This window comes from Ranitomeya imitator, chromosome 2 (genome assembly GCF_032444005.1).
Source record: "Ranitomeya imitator isolate aRanImi1 chromosome 2, aRanImi1.pri, whole genome shotgun sequence".
In the NCBI taxonomy this organism is placed as follows: Eukaryota; Metazoa; Chordata; class Amphibia; order Anura; family Dendrobatidae; genus Ranitomeya; species Ranitomeya imitator.
Genome location: NC_091283.1, coordinates 624,557,167 through 624,581,729, shown reverse-complemented (window position 1 = coordinate 624,581,729; position 24,563 = coordinate 624,557,167).

The window sequence follows — 24,563 nt, the reverse complement described above, 5'->3', positions numbered from 1 at the left end:
CACCAGGGGGTCATACCAAAGATGGTTACCCCTCCATACCAGGGGGTCATACTATGATGTACACCCTTCCATCCAGGGGCCACACCCGAGATGTTTACTCCTCCACACAAGGGGTGATACTATGATGAGCACCCCCCCCCTAAACAGAGGGTCCATACCTGAGATGGCTACCCCTACTGACCAAATTATAATTAGCTTCAAGGACCCACTAAAAAAGAAACAAATAAGTGTTTTTTTTTTTAATACACACCTTTATTAAAACAAACATACAATAACCCAACAAAGCATAAATAACCTTAGCTAGCTGGGAGGAGTCCTTGAAGCTCATAAGATCTGAAGATTACCAAGCATAAAGTGAACATAAAATGTACCAACAATTACTCCCAGCTGTTACCCCACTAGCTCGGGAGCACCATAACCACAGGGTTCCAATGTTCACTTGAACTTCCTGAGGATCCGACAAACCTTTGCTGAAACTCCCCTCCACATTTCACCAGATCCAGAACCATGTTTAATACCAAAAGGAAGAATCCATATCCCAATGGATCCCCCAGACCAATTTGTAACCAACTTCAAGGACCCCCCCAACTGCCCGGCTCCAGGTAATCCACTCAGTCTGCGCTATCCACCATCTTAGGTAATATAAAATTAAGCACTCAGTGGATGTACACCATTCCTGCAAATATATGAAGGGGACAATATAAGAATTAAAACAGCATACAATAAAACATCAAAGCATAAAGAACATTAACATGCTGGGAGGAGTCCTTGAAGCTCATAAGATCTGGTGATTATGCAGCGCCCCAGAGACCTGGTCATTGCAGTAATGTCGCTCTGCCACTAAAGGGAGTGATGGTACATCTGATGGCACTAAAGGAGTTCACCTGACCAGGTATCACCAGCACACATTACACTTCACACTCCGGCCACTAGGGGGAGCAAAAGGTTCTATTAGGCCACTCCTCACACTGGTAAAACTAGGGGTTGGATAGGAAGTTAGGGAGAAGCTGACTGGGTTTTGCCCAGGCAACATCCCGTGGCAGGGGGTGTTGCGGGGGAGACTTCATGGGAGTCCCTGTCAGACATGGGAACCTGGCAGAGACTTAGCGACAAGAACAGAACGACACGGAACTGCGCCTGCAGTATCTTGCGGCGGTATCCTTAGAAAGGACACGAAGCGAAGGATATTGTGGACAGTGAGAAACGAGATCAAGCACAAAGGAGAGCCAGTATGAGTCGTGCCCAGAGAACGGCAACATCCTACTGAGGTGCGTAGCCGGTGCCCGGAACACCAAGGAAGTAACTGACTTTATGCCTTACTTCAAATACCGCAGGACAGTTAATTATAGGTTGGCTGTCTACCTTACATCACCTAAGCAGACATAGGGGGCAACCGTGGAGAGGGGCGTCTCTAGGGTCCCGGAAGAGCTCCGAGCCTACCCGTCAAACGGGTGCGTCCTAGCCATAACAAACCTGGTGGACGGACAATAGAAAGAATTAGAAAGAACTGGAATGAACGAGAATAGAAGTTGTGAGGACTATCCCGAATGCTCAGCAGGGAAGCACTACAACCACACAGGCGCTAGTGGTAGGCAACGATTTCCACCTGCAAAGGGAACTCTGGATGTGCCTTCGGACCGGCCGGTCTCAGACAGCCCTGTTAACTGTGCTCTGGATTGAGGATCCTGAAGTCACCAGTAAAGAGGTAAAGAGACTGCAACCCTGTGTCCTCGTTATTGTCTGCACCTCACACCATCACCATCCACCTTACTGGGAAGCCCTGGGGACATACTTCACCTGTGGGAAGGTTTACCATCTAGCTGCCATCACATCACCCCAGTGGGCCCCAAGCAGCGTCGGTCACCCTGACCGAATACCACAGGTGGCATCACAAAACCTTGACAGACTCGTATCACCTTTCATTGGACGCCCCTTAGCAGGGTCACGGACCGGGTCCAGCCACCGTGACTTCCCAAGAACTGAGCCAGCAGAGGACCGGTACCAAGCAACCCGCGGCCCTGTGTCTGGGGGCGCTCCAATTACAAAACAAAAAGTGAACATAAAATATACCAACAATTACTCCCAGCCGTTACCCCACTAGCTCGGGAGCACCACAACCATAGGGTTCCAATGTTCACTTGAACTTCCTGAGGATTCAACAAACCCTTGCTGAAAATCCCCTCTACAATTCACCAGATCAAGAACCAAATTAAATTCCAAAAAGAGGAATCCATATCCCAATGGATCCCTCAGACCAATTTATAAACAACTTCAAAGATCTCCCCCCCCCAACTGCACAAGATGTGGGATAAGCGAAGATGAAACCACCATGTTAGTTTACAACCAAGGTATATTACAGGTTGATACTGGAAAATGTCCCATCATAAGGTCAGATACATTCGATGATGGGCAATGCTGTTTTATATGCTGTAGCAATAAAGGAGAAGCCGCCTGCTCCTCTACAGCAGTTACAGACAGGCTCTCTAATCACCAGCTGCACATACATTGTAAGAAAATAAATATGTAGGTCTAGTATAAGCTGCCTGCAGCCATAAGTGTATGTGCAAAAAACTGCAAGGTCTGTGTCCCAAGTCAGTCACACTACCTGTAATGTATAAGAATTAGATCTGTCTCTAAGAAAGCGAGGGCGGGAGTTGAGAGTGGTTTCAGTTTCAGTTCTGGCCTGAGGAGGAAATCTTATGCTGCTGTTATGTTGTGTGCTGGAGGAAAAGAGGAGAATAAAATACAGTTAAAGCTTACTCTCTCTTAAATTCCTTACACCGTGTGGACATTACAACTGGCGACGAGGATGGGATAGAATCACCTGCTACTGTGAGTACTGACCCCTGCTTTACTGCTTCACACGCCAGCGCCACTGAGAGACTCCAACATGGCTGAATACTTGCACATGTTCCCACAGTTTGGTATGACTGATGTCACTAATCTCTCTCATAACTGGAGAAAATGGTTAAATCGGTGTGAGAATTTCCTGGAAGCAATAGATATAAAAGAGGAGAACAGAAAAAAAGCCGTGTTCCTGCATTGTGCAGGCACAGGAGTCTATGACATATATAGCACATTACCAGCAGCGGAGACAGACACGTACAGCAAATGCTCCAAAGCTCTCACTGACTACTTCAACCCTAAACAAAACATCAGATATGAAAGATACAAGTTCAGGATTGCTAAGCAGCTTCCAGAAGAATCCATAGACACCTATGTCACCCGGCTAAAAGAACTAGCACATGGGTGTGCATTTACTGACGTAGATGATGAAATCCTAACTCAAGTAATTGTCACCTGCTCGTCTAATACCATAAGGCGTAAAGCTCTGCAGCAGGATCTCTCTCTGCATGATTTACTCAAGATGGCCTGTGCTATAGAGATAGCAGATCATCAGGCAAGTGCAATGGAGAGTGGGGATAATTTACATGTGCATAATCTCAAACATAACAGTGCACAAGGCAAGCAGGCCCCGCAACAGAAGAAATGTTATAGATGTGGACAAGATTTCCCTCACCACATGAACAAATGTCCAGCTATAGGACAAACTTGCAGAAAATGTGGAAAAGGGAACCATTTTGCAGTTGTCTGCAAATCAGCGCCCAACAAGTCTCCTCTGCCAATTACAAAGCCTGCAAATATAAAAATGGTAAATCAGGATATAGAAGAAATGTCTGTGGCTGAGAACTATGTGCTCACAACTTCTGTCACTGGCTCAGTGCAGTCTCCATGTATTACACTCACCATCTGCAACACGGATATCACCTTTACAATAGATACAGGAGCTTCGGTGGATATCATAGACAGCAATACTTATGAACAGTTGAAAACAAAGCCAGTCTTACAGCAAGTGCATACTAAAATCTTCCCATATGGATCTAAAACACCTCTAGTTACAATGGTGAAGTGACCGAGGGCAAGGTCGCCCATGTATATCCATGATCTGGCCAAGCAAAACTTCCACACTCAGACTCCATTTTAACAACCGTATCTTTACGGTTATACATTTTCCTTAACACAGCGGAACACTAATAGACAGTACAAAATATGCCTATTCACGGAAAGAACGTGTAATAACAAAATGTCCCTTACTTTCCCTATCCACACGTCACCAGTTCCTTTGCTCCAGGAGGTTATCTTCCCACGTCGCAGGCCTGTCTGTCACTGTAGGGGGACGCTCCAGCCGAAGAGAAAACAACAGGGATCAAACAAAACTCCATCTCTCAGGTCCAGACTGTAGTCCTTGGGATTCAACAGGTAAGGGTGGAATGTTCGGCCTCTCAACAGAGGACCCGCTTACAGTTCATGGGCTCCAGGATCTGTGAAGATGTCACCGTTGGGCGCTCCGCAGCGTGGGAGCTGGGAACAATCTGGATGTCGGCTTCCAAGAGATAGCGGTCATCCAGGCAATCTTCTATATCGCATCTACAGGAGGACGCCAGCACACACAGACCTCTCTCTGCACACACCAGTTTCCCCGGCTCTCTTATTCCCTCCCCTTCCTGTTCACATGACATCACAGGGGGGAGTTCTGCCAATACAGTTTGTTTCTCTGTAATCACATTCGGCATAGGTATAACTTCTGGCCACACGGGGGCAGTGTCTGTCACAGATTCTATGTCAATGATAATAGAACAGTCACAGCCGGCCAGCTCACTACACGCCCCCCCGCTTAAAGGTTGGCAGTCCCTGTCAACGACTGTCTCCAGGGCGGCGATGGCTGTGGAGGTTGTAGGACCCGGCTGCGAAAAAGGCCACACATATTGGTCTCTGTAAGACTGTCCCGGGGGCACCCCTGCGGTGGTCCTCGTCCGCCTAACGGGTACTTGCCTCTTCCCCCGATCTGTCACCCCAGTCGGTAAGTCAGTCGAGGAGGTAAGGGGTTCAGACGTGTCAGTCAGGCGAGCAGGGGTAGGGATGTCTTCCACCTCTACACCCCTGGTATCGGTGTCTCCCACAGCATTAGTGATATCCATCTCTCTAGGTATTACAGGAGGGGGGTCAGGCTGAGAACGACAGGGGCGCAACATGTTGCGGTGCAGGGTGCGGAGGCTGCCGCTGTCTTTGCCTTGTACTTGGTAGACGGGGCCACCAGGGTACGGGTGTCCAATTACTCGATAGACTTCGGTCTCCCACTTGGGCCGGAGTTTTCCTTGCGGTTTCTTTATACGAACTAGGACCAGTTGACCCACACTCAGTAGGTCTTCTTGTACTGGAAATGGATCAGCGTGGACCTGGTCCTGGATCTGCTGCTCCACCAGCCGGTAGACAGTTTCCATCCTTTGACGGTGTGCCTGTAGCCAGGAAGGATAGGTACCACAGGTGTCTTCATCAGAGTTATACAGGTGTAGCTCATGGATGCCTTTTCCTGGGCGGCCAAAAAGGTGTAAGGCGTGTATCCGGTGACAGAATGGACTTGATTGTTATAGGCCCACAGCAGTTCTGGGAGGAATCGAGGCCAGTCGGGCTTTTTGTCTTCTGCTAAGGTTCGGATCAGTTGTAAGAGGGTCCGGTTGAAACCTTCACACGCGCCATTCCCCTGTGGATGATATGGGTGGTCCTGGACTTCTTGATTCCATACATCTGCTGAAGTTCTTCAATGACTTGCCCTTCGAAACACGCCCCCTGATCAGAGTGCAGCCGCTCCGGACACCCGTAGACCCGAACGAAGTGTTGACAGATTGCAGCTGATTCGGCAGTCTGATCTTTGGTAGCAACAGCGACGGCGAATTTCGTGAAGTGGTCCACCATCACCAGACAGTACTGGTAGCCACTATTTGCCGTTCCAATCAACAGATAGTCCACCATCAACAATTCGAGGGGCCTGGATGTGCGAATAGTCTGAACGGGTGCACGCTGCTCAGTAGACTTGTGGAGTTCACATGTGCGACATCTTAGGCAGACGTCTTCAAACAGCTTATGGAGTCCTGGGCAAAAAATTAATTGCTGGGTCCACCGGAGGGTCTTTTCTATGCCGAAGTGGCCGTTCCTTCTGTGAGCTTCAGCCACCATCTCATGGGCCAGCTGCACCGGGACGACAATCTGCAAACATTCTTCCAGCATATGGGATAAAAGGGCCCTGCGATACAAGACTCCATCCTTCACGATCAGTCAATCCCATTGGGCAAGTAGGGCAGAGGTCCTGGTTGATAGTCGGGCTCTTACTTCGGAGGGTGGTTTCTCTTGTGTCTTCACGTACTGTTTCAGTAAGACGTGTTCAGGATCTTGATCTTGAAGCTTGGCCCATTCTTGTTGGGACAGGGGGGACCCCACTACGGCTTCGATCCCGCCTACAGCATACTGGCGGCTATCTTCTATTTGTTTAGCTAGCCGGGCAAAGTCGGGCAGTTCATCTTCCTCCAACTCTTCATCCCGGTCCCCCACTGGCGGGGATGATGTCACTCTGGAAAGGCTGTCAGCATTCTGATTCTCCGTCCCCGCTCTGTATTTAATTTTGTACTGGAATCTAGAGAGCCTTGCCATCCAGCGCTGTTCCATTGCCCCTAGTTTGGCATTTTCTAGGTGGGCAAGAGGATTGTTGTCTGTCACGACCAGCACCTCCGCCCCTGTCAGGTAGCCAGCAAATTTCCCTGTCATAGCCCAAGTCAGGGCCAGGAGTTCCAGGCGGAAAGAGCTGTAGTTGACGGGGTTCTTTTCGGTGTCACGGAGGGATCTACTGGCATAGGCTATTACGCGTTCCTTGTTATCTTGGACTTGGGAGAGGACCGCCCCGAGACCTTGAAGGCTGGCGTCGGTGTATAACTGGAACGGCAAGGTGTAATCTGCAAATGCCAGAATAGGGGGTGATGTCAAAGCAGCTTGAAACGCCCGGAAGGATTTTTCTTGGTCGGGCCCCCAGCTGATGCGTCGTCCTCTGGGACTGTTCGCGGTCCCTCGGAGAGTCTCATGCAGTGGTTCCGCAAGCCGGGCAAAGTCCTTGACAAATCGGTGGTAATAGCCCGCTAGCCCCAGGAAAGCCTGGACTTCTTTGATGGTAGTTGGTTGTGGCCACTTTCGGACAGCTGCTATCTTCTCCGGAGAGGGTTGGACACCTTCGGCCGAGATCCGGTGTCCCAGGTAATCGATCTCCTGCTGGAATAGACGGCACTTGCTGGGCTTCAACTTCAAGCCGTGTCTCTTCAAGCGCTGGAACACTTTGCCAAGCTTGTGAAGATGATCCTCAAAGGTGGCGGAGTATACCACGATGTCATCAAGGTATATCAGCGTGAATTCGAAGTTGAAATCTCCCAGACAGCGTTCCATCAGTCTCTGAAAGGTCCCTGGTGCGTTACTCAAGCCGAATGGCATCCGGTAAAACTCGTACAGGCCCATGGGAAGAATTAAGGCGGTCTTTTTTCTGTCCTTCTCACTCATGGGGACCTGGGGCGATCCGGGGGGAGTGGATAGGAGTCCCGGACCGTGCAAGCGTTCAGCCGACGGTAGTCTACGCAAAATCTCAGGGATCCATCTTTCTTTTTGACTATCACCACGGGTGCAGCATATGGGCTCTGGCTCTCCCGCACCACTCCGGCGTGTAGCATAGATTCTAAGAGGCTTTTCACCTCCTGGTATTGTTGAGGTGGTATTTGTCGGTACCTCTCGCGAATAGGGGCAGTATCGCCCGTGGGAATCTCGTGTTGGATACTGGTGGTGTACCCGAAGTCGGTGCCATGCTTTGCAAAGGAGTCTTGGTGTTCTCGCAGTAGTCTCTCCACTTGAGACACTTCCTGTTTGGTGTACTGGGACGGGTCCAGTTGCACTTTTTCCAGTAGTTTTCGCCCAATGTCTTCATCATCCGCTTGAGCATTTATGGCCGAGACAGTTAACGTCCAGCCATCTTCTGTAGACGGGGTGAATTGTAAGGGCTCCATGGGGTTCACTTCTGTGGGTGGAGCATATACTCTGGCAAGTTGCGTGCCAGCTTCAAGGGCTACACCTACGTCTGCGGTGTTGTTCAGCCGGACAGGGACTCTTCCGTTCCTCACGAAGGCTAGGGTGCAGGCGACTAGTGGGTTTAGCTTACCCACACTTGGAGCCCTCGGCTCGATTAACACTTTAACTCCTTCAAGCTGTCGGTTGGTGTTAAGAGGCAGGGAAATGACTGTCTCTTTTTCAGCGGGCAAAGTAATCCGGGTACAGCGGGGCACCTTAATGGCTGCTAGGGGTAGTTGTTCCTTTGCCATCTGTTGAAGTCCAACGGTCCGGATTACGCGCTGGAACGCCAGACGAGTCGGTTTATGTTTCGTAACTTTCTGCCAGTACTTGGGCCCTTTTCTTGTCAACAGCAAAAGATCCAGGTCTTTCAAGATATTCATTCCGATTATTACTGGGGTCTCGGAGCCGAAGCCTTCCTTGATAACGACGATTCCTTGTTTCCCTAGGTCTTGTCCGCAGGCCTTCGTATCCATCCAGGCGACTCCGGTTACTGGAATGGGTAGGTTATTAGCCGCAATTATCTTAATGGTGGTATCTGGATCACAAGCAGTTCTTGGTTTGAGGTACTTTTCATAAAACTGTTCAGAGATCGTGGTGACTTGCGACCCAGTGTCCATCAATCCTTGTACTGCAACTCCCTCCAGAATAACTTCAAGTGTAGGACTACTCAAGGCAAGAGTATTCCGTTGCTGGCTCTGTTTTTCTACACCCCATTCTCTATCCCCCCTGCTGCTTGAACCTCAGCTGCAGGGGTGTCTAGTTTAACGGCGGCCATTGTGGTGAGACCTGGCGTGGCGGCTCTGCTCGTGGATGTAGCTGATATTCCGTTCGTCATGGTAACTGATGGTTTGTTCGTTGAGGACAACGATTCGCCCTATGACAAGGATCACCACATGACCAACACGGTCCTGCGGGACGGCGAGGTTGCATCCGCTGGTCTCTCTGTCGTTCTAGTGTTAACTGTGACACCTGTTGCTGTAAATCTGCTACCATCTATTTTAGCTCCTCGGTGTCACTGTTGGGCTGTTTAATGTCTAATATGGATCTGCACGCAGCGCTTTGAGTACCCACATCCATGACGGGTCCCCTAGAACGTTCTATGGCTGCCTGTTTGACTTCAGCGAAGGTGAGAGTCGGCGTCATCCGAATCAAGTCCTGTAGCGTACGCTTAAGATACTGGTCTCTCAGCCCTATAACGAATTGGTCTCTCAGTACCAGGTCACGAGGAGCTATAGTGTTGTGAATTCTGTGGTCAAGCTCCCTCCTGTGGTCATGAGTGGTACTTCGGCTGGTTCTGTCCATGAGCTTCCTCTGGTGGATGTGAGTGGGGCTGCGGCTTCTGAGTTTCCTTCCTCAGGTACGAGGTTAAGTCGTTAGGTGCTGCTCTATTTAACTCCACCTAGTTCTTTGTTCCTTGCCTCCAGTCAATGTTCCAGTATTGGTCTTGCTCTCTCCTGGATCGTCCTTGTGGCCTGCATAAGCTAAGTTCTGCTTGTGTTACTTTTGTTTGCTATTTTTTCTGTCCAGCTTGCTATATTGGTTTGCCTTGCTTGCTGGAAGCTCTGGGACGCAGAGGGAGCACCTCCGTACCGTTAGTCAGTGCGGAGGGTCTTTTTGCGCCCTCTGCGTGGTTGTTTGTAGGTTTTTGTGTTGACCGCAAAGCTATCTTTCCTATCCTTGGTCTATTCAGTAAGTCGGGACTCACTTTGCTAAAATCTATTTCATCTCTGTGTTTGTATTTTCATCTTTACTCACAGTCATTATATGTGGGGGGCTGCCTTTTCCTTTGGGGAATTTCTCTGAGGCAAGGTAGGCTTATTTTTCTATCTTCAGGGCTAGCTAGTTTCTCAGGATGTGCCCGAGGCGCCTAGGTCTGGTCAGGAGCGCTCCACGGCTACCTCTAGTGTGGTGTGATAGGATTAGGGATTGCGGTCAGCAGAGTTCCCACGTCTCAGAGCTCGTCCTATGTTATTAGTAACTATCAGGTCACTTTGTGTGCTCTTAACCACCAGGTCCATTGTGGTTCAGAATCACCAGTTCATAACAGTACTGGAGGACCAAAGTACTAATGCTTCTCAATAGAGGGAAAAGAAGTTCTGAGACCATTTTTTTTCTCTGCACTGTGTTTTGTCTTTCTTTTCCCCTAGACATTTGGGTGGTTCAGGACACAGGTGTAGTGATGGACATTAAAGGTCTGTCTTCTTGTGTGGATCATCTCACTGCAAGAGTACAAAATATTCAAGACTTTGTGGTTCAGAATTCTATGTTAGAACCTAGAATTCCCATTTCTGATTTGTTTTCTGGAGATAGAGCTAAGTTTGAGTTTTAAAAATAATTGTAAACTATTTCTGGCTTTGAAACCCCGCTCCTCTGGTGACCCAGTTCAACAAGTTAAGATCATTATTTCTTTACTACGTGGCGACCCTCAAGACTGGGCATTTTCCCTTGCGCCAGGAGATCCTGCATTATGTAATATTGATGCGTTTTTTCTGGCGCTCGGATTGCTTTATGATGAACCTAATTCAGTGGATCAGGCAGAGAAAAATTTGCTGGCTCTGTCAGGGTCAGGATGAGGTAGAGATATATTGTTAGAAGTTTAGGAAGTGGTCTGTGCTCACTCAATGGAATGAATGTGCGCTGGCAGCTATTTTCAGAAAGGGTCTCTCTGAAGCCCTTAAGGATGTCATGGTGGGATTTCCCATGCCTGCTGGTCTGAATGAGTCTATGTCTTTGGCCATTCAGATCGATCGACGCTTACGTGAGCGTAAATCTGTGCACTATTTGGAGGTATTATCTGAACATAAACCTGAGCCTATGCAATGTGATAGGACTTTGACCAGAGCTGAACGGCAAGAACACAGACGTCAAAATGGGCTGTGTTTTTACTGTGGTGATTCCACTCATGCTATTTCCGATTGTCCTAAGCGCACTAAGCGGTTCGCTAGGTCTGCCACCATTGGTACGGTACAGTCGAAATTGATTTTGTCCGTTACTTTGATCTGCTCTTTGTCGTTCTATTCTGTCATGGCATTTGTGGATTCAGGCGCTGCCCTGAATTTGATGGACTTGGAGTATGCTAGGCGCTGTGGGTTTTTCTTGGAGCCCTTGCAGTATCCTATTCCACTGAGAGGAATTGATGCTACGCCTTTGGCCAAGAATAAGCCTCAGTACTGGACCCAACTGACCATGTGCATGGCTCCTGCGCACCAGGAGGATATTCGCTTTTTGGTGTTGCATAATCTGCATGATGTGGTCGTGTTGGGGTTGCCATGTCTACAAGTCCATAACCCAGTATTGGATTGGAAATCTATGTCTGTGTCCAGCTGGGGTTGTCAGGGGGTGCATGGTGATCTTCCATTTCTGTCTGTTTCGTCATCTACCCCTTCTGAGGTCCCAGAGTTCTTGTCGGATTACCGGGATGTATTTGATGAGCCCAAGTCCAGTGCCCTACCTCCGCATAGGGATTGCGATTGTGCTATCAATTTAATTCCTGGTAGTAAGTTTCCTAAAGGTCGACTGTTTAATTTGTCTGTGCCTGAGCACGCCGCTATGCGGAGTTACGTAAAGGAATCCTTGGAGAAGGGTCATATTCGCCCGTCGTCGTCACCATTGGGAGCGGGGTTCTTTTTTGTGGCCAAGAAGGATGGTTTGCTGAGACCTTGTATTGATTACCGCCTTCTAAATAAAATCACAGTCAAATTTCAGTACCCCTTGCCGCTGCTGTCTGATTTGTTTGCTCGGATTAAGGGGGCTAGTTGGTTCACCAAGATAGATCTTCGTGGTGCGTATAATCTTGTGCGTATTAAACAGGGCGATGAATGGAAAACAGCATTTAATACGCCCGAGGGCCATTTTGAGTACCTGGTTATGCCATTCGGGCTTTCCAATGCTCCATCAGTATTTCAGTCCTTTATGCATGACATCTTCCGAGAGTACCTGGATAAATTCATGATTGTATACTTGGATGATATTTTGGTCTTCTCGGATGATTGGGAGTCTCACGTGAAGCAGGTTAGAATAGTGTTCCAGGTCCTGTGTGCTAATTCTTTGTTTGTGAAGGGGTCAAAGTGTCTCTTTGGTGTTCAGAAGGTTTCATTTTTGGGTTTCATTTTTTCCCCTTCTACTATCGAGATGGACCCTGTTAAAGTTCAGGCCATTTATGAGTGGACTCAGCCAACATCTCTGAAGAGTCTGCAAAAGTTCCTGGGCTTTGCTAATTTTTATCGTCGCTTCATCAATAATTTTTCTAGTATTGCTAAACCGTTGACTAATTTAACCAAGAAGGGTGCTGATGTGGTCAATTGGTCTTCTGCTGCTGTGGAAGCTTTTCAGGAGTTGAAGCGTCGTTTTTCTTCTGCCCCTGTGTTGTGCCAGCCAGATGTTTCGCTCCCGTTCTAGGTCGAGGTTGATGCTTCTGAGATTGGAGCAGGGGCTGTTTTGTCGCAAAGAAGTTCTGATGGCTCGGTGATGAAACCATGTGCCTTCTTTTCCAGGAAGTTTTCACCTGCTGAGCGTAATTATGATGTTGGCAATCGAGAGTTGCTGGCCATGAAGTGGGCATTCGAGGAGTGGCGTCATTGGCTTGAAGGAGCTAAGCATCGCGTGGTGGTCTTGACTGATCACAAGAACGTGACTTATCTCGAGTCTGCCAAACGGTTGAATCCTAGACAGGCTCGTTGGTCGCTGTTTTTCTCCCGTTTTGACTTTGTGGTTTCGTACCTTCCGGGCTCTAAGAATGTGAAGGCGGATGCCCTTTCTAGGAGTTTTGTGCCCGACTCTCCGGGTTTGCCTGAGCCGGCGGGTATTCTCAAAGAGGGGGTAATTTTGTCTGCCATCTCCCCTGATTTGCGGCGGGTGCTGCAAAAATTTCAGGCTAATAGACCTGACCGTTGCCCAGCGGAGAAACTGTTTGTCCCTGATAAATGGACGAGTAGAGTTATCTCTGAGGTTCATTGTCCGGTGTTGGCTGGTCATCCTGGAATCTTTGGTACCAGAGATTTGGTGGCTAGATCCTTTTGGTGGCTGTCTCTGTCACGGGATGTGCGTTCGTTTGTGCAGTCCTGTGGGATTTGTGCTCGGGCTAAGCCCTGCTGTTCTCGTGCCAGTGGGTTGCTTTTGCCCTTGCCAGTCCCGAAGAGGCCCTGGACACACATCTCTGGATTTTATTTCGGATCTCCGCATCTCTCAAAAGATGTCGGTCATTTGGGTGGTTTGTGATCGCTTCTCTAAGATGGTCCATTTGGTACCCTTGTCTAAATTGCCTTCCTCCTCTGATTTGGTGCCATTGTTTTTCCAGGATGTGGTTCGTTTACATGGCATTCCGGAGAACATCGTTTCTGACAGAGGTTCCCAGTTTGTTTTGAGGTTTTGGCAAGCCTTTTGTGCTAGGATGGGCATTGATTTGTCTTTTTCCTCGGCTTTCCATCCTCAGACAAATGGCCAAACTGAACGAACCAATCAGACCTTGGAAACATATCTGAGATGTTTTGTTTCTGCTGAGCAGGATGATTGGGTGTCCTTTTTGCCTTTGGCTGAGTTCGCCCTTAATAATCGGGCCAGCTCGGCTACTTTGGTTTCGCCGTTTTTCTGCAACTCTGGTTTCCATCCTCGTTTCTCTTCAGGGCAGGTTGAGTCTTCTGACTGTCCTGGTGTGGATACTGTGGTGGATAGGTTGCAGCAGATTTGGACTCATGTAGTGGACAATTTGACATTGTCCCAGGAGAAGGCTCAACGTTTCGCTAACCGCAGGCGCTGTGTGGGTCCCCGACTTCGTGTTGGGGATTTGGTTTGGTTGTCGTCTCGTTATATTCCTATGAAAGTTTCCTCTCCTAACTTTAAGCCTCGTTTCATTGGTCCATATAGGATTTCTGAGGTTCTTAATCCTGTGTCTTTTCGTTTGACCCTTCCAGCTTCTTTTTCCATCCATAATGTATTCCATAGGTCATTGTTGCGGAGATACGTGGCACCTGTGGTTCCATCCGTTGATCCTCCTGCCCCGGTTTTGGTTGAGGGGGAGTTGGAGTATATAGTGGAGAAGATTTTGGATTCTCGTATTTCGAGACGGAAACTCCAGTACCTGGTTAAGTGGAAGGGTTATGGTCAGGAAGATAATTCCTGGGTCTTTGCCTCTGATGTTCATGCTGCCGATCTGGTTCGTGCCTTTCATATGGCTCATCCTGGTTGGCCTGGGGGCTCTGGTGAGGGTTCGGTGACCCCTTCTCAAGGGGGGGGTACTGTTGTGAATTCTGTGGTCAAGCTCCCTCCTGTGGTCATGAGTGGTACTTCGGCTGGTTCTGTCCATGAGCTTCCTCTGGTGGATGTGAGTGGGGCTGCGGCTTCTGAGTTTCCTTCCTCAGGTACGAGGTTAAGTCGTTAGGTGCTGCTCTATTTAACTCCACCTAGTTCTTTGTTCCTTGCCTCCAGTCAATATTCCAGTATTGGTCTTGCTCTCTCCTGGATCGTCCTTGTGGCCTGCATAAGCTAAGTTCTGCTTGTGTTAATTTTGTTTGCTATTTTTTCTGTCCAGCTTGCTATATTGGTTTGTCTTGCTTGCTGGAAGCTCTGGGACGCAGAGGGAGCACCTCCGTACCCATAGTCGGTGAGGAGGGTCTTTTGGCGCCCTCTGCATGGTTGTTTGTAGGTTTTTGTGTTGACCGCAAAGCTATCTTTCCTATCCTCGATCTATTCAGTAAGTCGGGACTCATTTTGCTAAAATCTATTTCATCTCTGTGTTTGTATTTTCATCTTTACTCACAGTCATTATATGTGGGGGGCTGCCTTTTCCTTTGGGGAATTTCTCTGAGGCAAGGTAGGCTTATTTTTCTATCTTCAGGGCTAGTTTCTCAGGCTGTGCCCGAGGCGCCTAGGTCTGGTCAGGAGCGCTCCACGGCTACCTCTAGTGTGGTGTGATAGGATTAGGGATTGCGGTCAGCAGAGTTCCCACGTCTCAGAGCTCGTCCTATGTTATTAGTAACTATCAGGTCACTTTGTGTGCTCTTAACCACCAGGTCCATTGTGGTTCTGAATCACCAGTTCATAACACTATAGTAGCCAGTTGTTCCCCTTTTGCACAGACTTGTTCAAGGAGTACCTGAAGGGCATTTGCATATTGGGGAATGTCCTCCCATTCAAGCTGTGTCCGTCTAAAGAACAGGTATCGCAGTGTTCCCTGGTACGTAGTAGGTCCATAGGTCTTTTCCAGCACCCGCACCAAATCCTCCAACGTACGCTGCCCCCTGACCGTCTCCAGTCTGACTGTCGTCCATGCCTCCCCCTCTAGCGTCAGTACCGCCATTTCTGCCAAGGTCTTAGGGTCAATATTATACATTTCTCCCAGTATCCGCACTTGTTCCGCCCATTCTGGTACGGGGTAGTTTCGCCCGCCAAACTTCCTGACCTGGTTTACAATGGACACCGGCGGCGGTTTCTGACTGTACACTGGGCCTGGGTGGGAATCCTGCTGGGCACAGATCCTGCCGACTACGCCAGATGAAGTGACCGAGGGCAAGGTTGCCCATGTATATCCATGATCTGGCCCAGCAAAACTTCCACACTCAGACTCCATTTTAACAACCGTATCTTTACTGTTATACATTTTCCTTAACACAGCGGAACACAATAATAGACAGTACAAAATATGCCTATTCACGGAAACAATGTATAATAACAAAATGTCCCTCACTTTCCCTATCCACACGTTACCAGTTCCTTTGCTCCAGGAGGTTATCTTCCCACGTCGCAGGCCTGTGTCACTGTAGGGGGACGCTCCAGCAGAAGAGAAAACAACAGGGATCAAACAAAACTCCGTCTCTCAGGTCCAGACTGTAGTCCTTGGGATTCAACAGGTAAGGATGGAATCTTCGGCCTCTCAACAGAGGACCCGCTTACAGTTCATGGGCTCCAGGATCTGTGAAGATGTCACCGTTGGGTGCTCCGCAGTGTGGGAGCTGGGAACAATCTGGATGTCGGCTTCCAAGAGATAGCGGTCATCCAGGCAATCTTCTATATCGCATCTACAGGAGGACGCCAGCACACACAGACTTCTCTCTGCACACACCAGTTTCCCGGGCTCCCTCTTTCCCTCCCCTTCCTGTTCACATGACATCACAGGGGGAAGTTCTGCCAATACAGTTTGTTTCTCTGTAATCACATTCGGCATAGGTATAACTTCTGGCCACACGGGGGCAGTGTCTGTCACAGATTCTATGTCAATGATAATAGAACAGTCACAGCCGGCCAGCTCACTACAATGGGACAATTTGATGCTGAACTTAGCTATAAAGAAAATAGGCAGAAAACCACTTTTCACACATTACAAGGATCAGGAGGCGGTCTTCTCAGCTATCACACTGCCTTGAAGCTAGGACTCATCCAGATTGTTCATACCATAACCGACCCTGCGGACCTGGATGTACAAGCTATGGTGAACAGTTTTCCCTCCCTATTTAGTGGATTAGGAAAATTAAAGGACTCAAGTGCATCTTCATGTGGATGACAGTGTCCGTCCAGTAGCCCAGGCTCACAGGCGTATTCCATTTCACCTGAGAAAAAAGGTAGAAAAGGAACTCCAATTACTCATGGATGATGATGTCATTGAAACTGTTTCTGGTCCCACTCCGTGGGTCTCTACACTTGTGGTAGTTCCAAAACCAAAGACTCCAGAGCAGGTAAGACTGTGTGTTGACATGCGCCTGCCCAACACTGCTATTCAAAGGGAAAGACACATCTCACCCACAATTGATGACATTATTAATTTATTAAATGGAGCAACTGTTTTTTCAAAGCTCGACCTCAATAAGGGCTATCATCAATTAGAATTGAGTCCAGAATCCAGATACTTAACAACATTTTCCACCCATGTGGGTCTCAGAAGATACAAAAGATTGAAGTTTGGGGTCTGCTCAGCAGCAGAAATTTTTCAAGATACGATAAGGAGCGTCATTCAACATATTCCAAATGCCTTTAATTACAGTGATGACATACTGGTTTTTGGGAAAACTCAAGCTGAACATAATCGTGCTCTATATGCTATCTTTGAATGTCTGCTCTCTGCTGGACTCACTTTAAACAAAGAAAAATGCGAATTTGATAAAAATTCATTGGAGTTCTATGGTCACATTTTCTCGGCGGAAGGAGTACGACCTGATCCCAAGAAAGTGGAATCCATCAGAGCAGCTTCAATTCCACAGGATGCCAGTGAAGTGCGCTCTTTTCTTGGAATGGCAAGTTACTGTGCTAGATATATTCCAAATTTTTCGACAATCAGCACTTCATTAAGGGAACTTACGAAACAAAATTGCGTTTTTCAATGGTCCTATGACTGTCAGGCCTCTTTTGAAACAATCAAAAACGAACTCTGCTCAACAACCACCATGGCCTATTTTGATCCAGCTCTTCGAATCGAACTGATTGTGGATGCTAGTCCCGTGGGACTGGGTGCAATTTTAGCACAATACAAGGATGACAATCAAAGTCCCCACATCATTTCCTATGCAAGTAAAAGCTTAACAAGCACTGAAAGAAAGTATTCACAACCTGAAAAAGAAAGCTTGGCAGTCGTCTGGGGATGTGAACACTTTCACTTATTTCTCTATGGTGCTCCCTTCACTATTGTCACAGATCATCAAGCTCTCCTTACAATTTTTGGAAATCCCCAAGCTAAAATGCCAGCACGGATTGAACGATGGGGTCTACGTCTACAGGACTATAATTACAAAATTGTTCACAAACCTGGAAAATACAGCAATCCGGCTGATTATCTCTCAAGACATCCCACGAATGATGATTTACCTGTGCATTCCTCCATTGAAGAATACATCCACTTTGTTGCAGCTCACGCCGTGCCAAAAGCACTTTCTGTTGATCAGTTTGTGAATACAACAACAAGTGACAAGACACTGTGTCTTAACACAAATTATCCAAAATAGAAGGTGGCATGAAATTCAAAAGAAAAAATTTCCTGAAGATGGGATTGATCTGAAAGAGTTAAAACTATTTTCAAATGTGCGTGAGGAATTATCAGTCACTGAAGATCAACTCATCCTTCGTGGTACCAAACTGGTTGTACCTAAGGCCTTGCGCAACCTAGTCATACAGATAGCACACGAAGGTCATCTAGGAATTGTTGGCACAAAAAAGTTACTCAGAGAAAAAGTGTGGTTCCCAAATATGGATAAATTGGTGGAAGAGAAGAATGGACATTGTTCCACTTGTCAATTAATTACTCCATCATCAACTCTAGAGCCACTACAAATGTCTCCGTTACCCACTGCTGTATGGGAGGAAGTGGCAGTCGACATATATGGACCATTACCAAATGGCCAATACATTCTAGTAACAATTGATGAATATTCTAGATACCCTGTCATTTCATTCATCTCTTCAACGTCTGCTAATAGTGTCATACCAGAACTGGACGACATATTCTCTGCATATGGCATTCCAAGAGTGGTCAAAACAGATAACGGACCTCCATTCAATGGACATGTGTTTGCACAGTTTTCTGAATACTTGGGGTTCAGCCACAGAAAAATCACACCTTGCTGGCCGCAAGCTAATGGAATCGTAGAACGTTTCATGTGCACCATGGGGAAATGAATCAAGGCAGCTAGCCTGGAGCACACCCCACTGAATCAGTCACTATACAAATTTCTGCGCAATTACCGCAACACGCCACATTCCACCACTAATGCTGCGCCATCTCATCTAATGTTCAGCAGAACTCTTCGTACACGGATCCCTGATGTGACCAGTCATCCCTTACCAAATGACTCTTCAGTGCGATCAACGGATTTCTTTAACCCCTTCCCGACCTTTGACGCCACGTAGGCGTCATGAAAGTCGGTGCCATTCCGACCCATGACGCCTATGCGGCGTCATGGAAAGATCGCGTCCCTGCAGATCGGGTGAAAGGGTTAACTCCCATTTCACCCGATCTGCAGGGACAGGGGGAGTGGTAGTTTAGCCCAGGGGGGGTGGCTTCACCCCCTCGTGGCTACGATCGCTCTGATTGGCTGTTGAAAGTGAAACTGCCAATCAGAGCGATTTGTAATATTTCACCCATTATAACGGGTGAAATATTACAATCCAGCCATGGCCGATGCTGAAATATCATCGGCCATGGCTGGAAATACTAGTGTGCCCCCACCCCACCCCTCCGATCGCCCCCCCACCCCCCCGATCTGGCCGGTACACTGCTCCGGCTCCCCTCCGTCCAGTGCTCCGCTCCCCCCCGTGCTCGTGTCCGCTCCCCCCGTGCTCCAATCACCCCCCCGTGCTCCAATCACCCCCCCTGCACTCCGATCCACCCCCCCCGTGCTCCGTTCCACCCCCCCGTGCTCCATTCCAGCCCCCCCGTGCTCCGTTCCACCCCTCCCGCGCTCCGATTCCCCCCCCCGTGCTCCGATCTCCCCCCCCATCATACTTACCGATCCAGCCGTGGTCCCGTCCGTCTTCTCCCGGGCGCCGCCATCTTCCAAAATGGCGGGCGCATGCGCAGTGCGCCCGCCGAATCTGCCGGCCGGCAGATTCGTTCCAAAGTGCATTTTGATCACTGAGATATAATCTATCTCAGTGATCAAAATAAAAAAAATAATAAATGACCCCCCCCCCTTTGTCACCCCCATAGGTAGGGACAATAAAAAAATAAAGAAATTTTTTTTTTCCACTAATGTTAGAATAGGGTTAGGGTTAGGGGTAGGGTTAGGGCTAGGGTTAGGGGTAGGGTTAGGGTTAGGGCTAGGGGTAGGGTTAGGGGTAGGGTTAGGGTTAGGGGTAGGGTTAGGGCTAGGGTTAGGGTTAGGAATGTGCACACGTATTCTGGTCCTCTGCGGATTTTTCCGCTGCGGATTTGATAAATCCGCAGTGCTAAACCGCTGCGGATTTATGGCGGATTTACCGCGTTTTTTTCTGCGCATTTCACTGCGGTTTTACAATTGCGATTTTCTATTGGAGCAGTTGTAAAACCGCTGCGGAATCCGCACAAAGAAGTGACATGCTGCGGAATGTAAACCGCTGCGTTTCCGTGCAGTTTTTCCGCAGCATGTGTACAGCGATTTTTGTTTCCCATAGGTTTACATTGAACTGTACACTCATGGGAAACTGCTGCGGATCCGCAGCGTGTGCACATACCTTTAGAATTAGGCTATGTGCACACGGTGCGGATTTGGCTGCGGATCCGCAGCAGTGTTCCATCAGGTTTACAGTACCATGTAAACATATGAAAAACCAAATCCGCTGTGCCCATGGTGCGGAAAATACCGCGCGGGAACGCTGCGTTGTATTTTCCGCAGCATGTCAATTCTTTGTGCGGATTCCGCAGCGTTTTACACCTGTTCCTCAATAGGAATCCGCAGGTGAAATCCGCACAAAAAACACTGGAAATCCGCGGAAAATCCGCAGGTAAAACAGTGCCTTTTACCCGCCGATTTTTCAAAAATGGTGCGGAAATATCTCACACGAATCCGCAACGTGGGCACATAGCCTTAGGGTTAGGGTTGGAATTAGGGTTGTGGTTAGGGTTAGGGGTGTGTTGGGGTTAGTGTTGTGGTTAGGGGTGTGTTGGGGTTAGGGTTGTGATTAGGATTATGGCTACAGTTGGGATTAGGGTTAGGGGTGTGTTGGGGTTAGTGTTGTGATTAGGGTTATGGCTACAGTTGGGATTAGGGTTAGGGGTGTGTTGGGGTTAGTGTTGGAGTTAGAATTGAGGGGTTACCACTGTTTAGGCACATCAGGGGTCTCCAAACGCAACATGGCGCCACCATTGATTCCAGCCAATCTCGTATTCAAAAAGTCAAATGGTGCTCCCTCACTTCCGAGCCCTGACGTGTGCCCAAACAGTGGTTTACCCCCACATATGGGGTACCAGCATACTCAGGACAAACTGCGCAACAATTACTGGGGTCTAATTTCTCCTGTTACCCTTGTGAATCTAAAAAAATGCTTGCTAAAACATAATTTTTGAGGAAAGAAAAATGATTTTTTATTTTCACGGCTCTGCGTTGTAAACGTCTGAAGCACTTGGGGGTTCAAAGTGCTCACCACATATCTAGATAAGTTCCTTGGGGGGTCTAGTTTCTAAAATGGGGTCACTTGTGGGGGGTCTCTACTGTTTAGGCACACCAGGGGCTCTGCAAACGCAACGTGACACCCGCAGACCATTCCATCAAAGTCTGCATTTCAAAAGTCACTACTTCCCTTCTGAGCCCCGACGTGTGCCCAAACAGTGGTTTACCCCCACATATGGGGTATCAGCGTACTCAGGAGAAACTGGACAACAACTTTTGGGGTCCAATTTCTCCTGTAACCCTTGGGAAAATAAAAAATTCTGGGCTAAATAATTATTTTTGAGGAAAGAAAACGTATTTATTATTTTCACGGCTCTGCATTATAAACTTCTATGAAGCACTTGGGGGTTCAAAGTGCTCACCACACATCTAGATAAGTTCCTTTCAGGGTCTAGTTTCCAAAATGGGGTCACTTGTGGGGGGTTTCTACTGTTTAGGCACATCAGGGGCTCTGCAAACGCAACGTGACGCCCGCAGAGCATTCCATCAAAGTCTGCATTTCAAAACGTCACTACTTCAATTCCAAGCCCCGGCATGTGCCCAAACAGTAGTTTACCCCCACATATGGGGTATCACCGTACTCAGGAGAAACTGGACAACAACTTTTGGGGTCAAATTTCTCCTGTTACCCTTGGGAAAATTAAAAAATTCTGGGCTAAATAATTATTTTTGAGGAAAGAAAACGTATTTATTATTTTCACGGCTCTGCATTATAAACTTCTATGAAGCACTTGGGGGTTCAAAGTGCTCACCACACATCTAGATAAGTTCCTTTCAGGGTCTAGTTTCCAAAATGGGGTCACTTGTGGGGGGTTTCTACTGTTTAGGCACATCAGGGGCTCTGCAAACGCAACGTGACGCCCGCAGAGCATTCCATCAAAGTCTGCATTTCAAAACGTCACTACTTCAATTCCAAGCCCCGGCATGTGCCCAAACAGTAGTTTACCCCCACATATGGGGTATAAGCGTACTCAGGAGAAACTGGACAACAACTTTTGGGGTCAAATTTCTCCTGTTACCCTTGGGAAAATAAAAAATTGCAGGCTAAAAGATCATTTTTGAGAAAATAATTTTTTTTTTTATTTTCATGGCTCTGCGTTATAAACTTCTGTGAAGCACTTGGGGGTTCAAAGTCCTCACCACACATCTAGATTAGTTCCTTTGGGGGTCTAGTTTCCAAAATGGTGTCATTTCTGGGGGATCTCCAATGTTTAAGCACACAGGGGCTCTCCAAACGTGACATGGTGTCCGCTAATGATTGGAGCTAATTTTCCATTTAAAAAGCCAAATGGCGTGCCATCCCTTCCGAGCCCTGCCGTGCGCCCAAACAGTGGTTTACCCCCACATATGGGGTATCAGCGTACTCAGGACAAACTGGACAACAATATTTGGGGTCCAATTTCTCCCATTATCCTTGGCAAAATAGGAAATTCCAGGCTAAAAAATCATTTTTGAGGAAAGAAAAATTATTTTTTATTTTCATGGCTCTGCGTTATAAACTTCTGTGAAGCACCTGGGGGTTTAAAGTGCTCAATATGCATCTAGATAAGTTCCTTGGGGGGTCTAGTTTCCAAAATGGGGTCACTTGTGGGGGAGCGCCAATGTTTAGGCACACAGGAGCTCTCCAAACGCGACATGGTGTCCGCTAACGATGGAAATAATTTTTCATTCAAAAAGTCAAATGGCGCTCCTTCCCTTCCGAGCCTTACCATGTGCCCAAACAGTGGTTTACCCCCACATGTGAGGTATTGGTGTACTCAGGAGAAATTGGACAACAACTTTCGTGGTTCAGTTTCTCCTTTTACCATTGGGAAAATAAAAAAATTGTTGCTAAAAGATAATTTTTGTGACTAAAAAGTTAAATGTTCATTTTTTCCTTCCATGTTGCTTCTGCTGCTGTGAAGCACCTGAAGGGTTAATAAACTTCTTGAATGTGGTTTTGAGTACCTTGAGGGGTGCAGTTTTTAGAATGGTGTCACTTTTGGGTATTTTCAGCCATATAGACCCCTCAAACTGACTTCAAATGTGAGGTGGTCCCTAAAAAAAATGGTTTTGTAAATTTCGTTGTAAAAATGACAAATCGCTGGTCAAATTTTAACCCTTATAACTTCCTAACAAAAAAAAATTTTGTTTCCAAAATTGTGCTGATGTAAAGTAAACATGTGGGAAATGTTATTTATTAACTATTTTGTGTCACATATCTCTCTGGTTTAACAGAATAAAAATTCAAAATGTGAAAATTGCGAAATTTTCAAAATTTTCGCCAAATTTCCGTGTTTATCACAAATAAATGCAGAATTTATTGACCTAAATTTACCACTAACATGAAGCCCAATATGTCACGAAAAAACAATCTCAGAACCGCTAGGATCCGTTGAAGCGTTCCTGAGTTATTACCTCATAAAGGGACACTGGTCAGAATTGCAAAAAACGGCAAGGTCTTTAAGGTCAAAATAGGCTGGGTCTTGAAGGGGTTAACAAGCAAGCCATGAAACATTATGCAGACAGAAGGCGACGGGCACAGCCATGTGCCATCAAAAGAGGTGATATGGTTGTTGTGCGTCAAAAATCAACCAACAAAACCTCAGCTGTATATAGTCCTGCAAAATATAATGTTACTGAGAGAAAAGGCAGTATGGTCACGGCTGAGCGAGACGGACACTCCATCACTCGAAATTCCTCACATTTTAAAATCATACCGCAGAACAATGGTAATGAACTCCCACCAGTGGAAGATTTGATACCCGACAGTGGAGAGGACCAACAAGAGGTGACTGATCCGTCAGCACTGGACACCCCCAATGAACCCAGACATTACCCTACACGGGAAAGAAGGGCTCCATCGAGACTTATTGAAGAGATATAGTTTAAAAAAAGGGGGAATAAGACAATACAGACATATGGTTTTTCTTGGACATTTTCGTATTGTTACATTGTCAATATTTGTTTTAGGTTAATATATATATATATATTGATGTAATGTATAAGAATTAGATCTGTCTCTTTAAGAAAGCGAGGGCGGGAGTTGAGAGTAGTTTCGGTTTCAGTTCTGGCCTGAGGAGGAAATCTTATGCTGCTGTTATGTTGTGTGCTGGAGGAAAAGAGGAGAATAAAATACAGTTAGAGCTTACTCTCTCTTAAATTCCTTACACAGTGTCGACATTACACTACCTACATACAATAGACGAGAGACAGGGCTGAAAACTGGGCCCATGATGTGTTCTCCAGAGCACGGTGCAGCATCACACTAGGAGTGCCCACTCACTGCCCCGCCATGTGCTGAGCTATTATTGCCCACTCACTGCCCGCCATGTGCGGAGTTATTAGTGCCCACTCACTGCTCGCCATGACTGCATTAGTAGTGCCCAATCACTGCCTGCCATATGCTGCGTTATTAGTGCCCACTCACCACCCCACTATGTGCTGAATTACTCCCCAAATAATTATTGACACCTGATAAAATATATATAGTAAGTCTCCAGATATACAGAAAAGGAGTGGATATATCAGGCAGGACAGCATGCAACATAATAGGACTAAAGGCTGCCATATCTCCAGAAA